Source organism: Manis pentadactyla, chromosome 13, assembly GCF_030020395.1.
Source record: "Manis pentadactyla isolate mManPen7 chromosome 13, mManPen7.hap1, whole genome shotgun sequence".
NCBI lineage: Eukaryota > Metazoa > Chordata > Mammalia > Pholidota > Manidae > Manis > Manis pentadactyla.
Genome location: NC_080031.1, coordinates 72,235,793 through 72,238,798, shown reverse-complemented (window position 1 = coordinate 72,238,798; position 3,006 = coordinate 72,235,793). Strand labels below are relative to the sequence as shown.

The window sequence follows — 3,006 nt, the reverse complement described above, 5'->3', positions numbered from 1 at the left end:
TGTAAGAGAATGAAACTGGATCACTCTCTACCCCCATACACAAAAGTAAAGTCGAAATGGATCAAAGACTGGAATGTAAGTCATGAAACCATAAAACTCTTAGAAAAAAACATAGGCAAAAATCTCTTAGATGTAAACATGAGTGACCTCTTCTTGAACATATCTCCCCAGGCAAGGGAAACAAATGCTAAAATGACGAAATGGGACTATATCAAGTTGAAAAGCTTCTGTACAGCAAAGACACCATCAATAGAACAAAAATGTTTCCTAGTATGGGAGAATATATTCGTAAATGACAGATCCGATAAAGGGTTGACATACAAAACATATAAAGAGCTCACACACCTCAACAAACAAAAAGCAAATAACCCAGTTAAAAAATGGCAGAGGAGCTGAACAGACACTTCTCCAAAGAAGAAATTCAGATGGCCAACAGACACATGAAAAGTTGCTCCACATTGCTAATTATCAGAGAAATGCAAATTAAAACCACAATGAGATATCATCTCACACCAGTAAGGATGGCTACCATCCAAAAGACAAACAACAACAACTGTTGGCGAGGTTGTGGAGAAAGGTGAACCCTCCTACACTACTGGTGGAAATGTAAGTTAGTTCAACCATGTGGAAAGCAGTATGTAGGTTCCTCAAAATGCTCAAAATAGAAATACCATTTGACCCAGGAATTCCACTTCTAGGAATTTTCCCCAAGAATGCAGCACTCCAGTTTGAAAAAGACAGATGTACCCCTATGTTTATCATTTCACTATTTACAATAGCCAAGATATGGAAGCAACCTAAATGTCTGTCAGTAGATGAGTGGATAAAGAAGATGTGGTATATATACACAATGGAATATTACTCAGCCATAAGAGAAAAGCAAATCCTACCTTTCGCAACAACATGGATGGAGCTAGAGAGTATTATGCTCAGTGAAATAAGCCAGTCGGAGAAAGACAGGTACCAAATGATTTCACTCATATGTGGAGTATAAGAACAAAAGAAAACTGAAGGAACAAAACAGCAGCAGAAGCACAGAACCCAAGAATGGACTAATAGTTACCAAATGGAAAGGGACTGGGGAGGACGGGTGGGAAGGGATGGATAATGGCAGGGGAAAATGAAAGGGGGCATTACGATTAACATGTATAGTGGGGGGGAATGGGGAGGGCTGTGCAACACAGAGAAGACAAGTAGTGATTTTTCAGCATCTTACTATGTTGATGAACAGTGACTGTGAACGGGGATGTAGGGGTGACTTGGTGAAGGGGGAAGCCTAATAAACTTAATGTCCTTGATGTAATTGTAGATTAATGATACCAAAATAATAAAAAAAGAAACCCTAATGTAAACTATGGTTGTTGAGTAATTATGAAATATCAACGTTACATTCCTGGTTTAGAAAAGGTATTACTCTACTTAGTATGTTGCTCTTGTGGGAGGCTATGTATTTGTGAGTATAAGGGTTATGTGGAAAATCTCTATACATCACAAACAATTTTGTTACAAACCTAAAAATCTCCTAAAAAGAGTTTTCAAAAGATACTAAATAAAATATTACAAAATAATGGACATAATCTTATTGATGATAATTGTTATTGAAATAAAAGATTGAATTCCTAATGATTTTGGATGAATAGTCCCTTCAGCAACATTCCCAGAGACTTTTTTATTGCATTATTTCTTACACTATACATAATGGGATTAAAGGTTCGGGGCACCATGGTGTAGAACATAGAAATGACAAAGGCAAAAATGGAAGGGGCCTGTGAAATCGGCCTCAGATAAGCAGAGAAACCAGTGGAAAGAAATATTACAATCACAATCAGATGTGGAAGGCAAGTGGAGAAGGCTTTTGACTGACCTTCTGTTGATGACATTTTCCTGACAGTGAAGAAGATGTAGGCATAGGAAACAATGATGAAAATAAAACAGCAGATATCCAATACCACACTAATGAGGATAGGTACGATTTCTCTTTTTTATGTTTTCTTAGCAAGAAATAGCCAATAACTGTGGGATATCACAAAAAAAACTGATGGACCACATTAGAACCACAGTAGGATAAGGAGAAGGTACCGGCTCTGTGCATTATGGCGATCAGACCCCCACCCAGCCAGGACACGGCTGTCAACTGAACACACGTATTCACTTTCATGATGACCTCGTAGTGCAGGGGGTGGCATATGGCAGCATAGCAGTCAAAGCACATCACGGTGAGGAGATTCAGCTCTGCAGTTGCTAAAAACACAAGCAGAAAGACCTGGGCTACACAGACAAGAAATGAGATGGAGTTACTATGAGTCAAGGAGTTGGCAATGGATTTGGGGATTGTGAATGTAACTGGGCAGAGATCCAAGAAGGACAAATTCTTCAGGAAGAAGTACATGGGGATGCAGAGACGCTTGTCCAAAGTTATGATCATGATAATGAGGACGCTTTCCATTAGTGCAAAGAAGTATAACAAGATGAAGAGCACTGAGTACAAAATGTACATACTTTCATTGGTAGAAAATCCAATGACGATAAATTCTGTCACAGCTGTGAGATTTGTTGTGCTTGGAGACATAAATCTGTATTAAAAATAAGAGAAATGAAACGCCATTTTCAAGTCATTCCATATTCAACTTACAATATAGTTGTATATTCATATAGTCATCACACAATCTATTTAATAAAAATGTTTCTCCTATTCTGTGGGTTGATCACCAACAGTACCTGAATAACATTATTTTACTGAACCACTTTATACTCAGTGCACATGCCCGTGCCATTTTTATTACCCAAATATGTTCTATGAAAGATGCTGAAGGACTGAAAATTTGAACCGACCTTAACGTGTGTCCTGATGTAAAGTACCCTCCCCATGTCTATAACTGGATCCTGAGAAACAAACGAATAACTGCTAAATTGTGTCCTAATCTTAATGTGCTTACATCCTACCCGTGACTAACAACGTTTGTTTCAGCACATCTTCCAAGATATTGAACAGTAAACAATTCTTTA

General features: G+C 38.0%; 1 pseudogene; it reads right to left on the bottom strand.

Annotated features, from left to right (window-relative positions):
* Positions 1-1,619: 1,619 nt before the first annotated feature.
* Positions 1,620-2,569, bottom strand: LOC118907741 (olfactory receptor 14A16-like; annotated as a pseudogene).
* Positions 2,570-3,006: the final 437 nt, after the last annotated feature.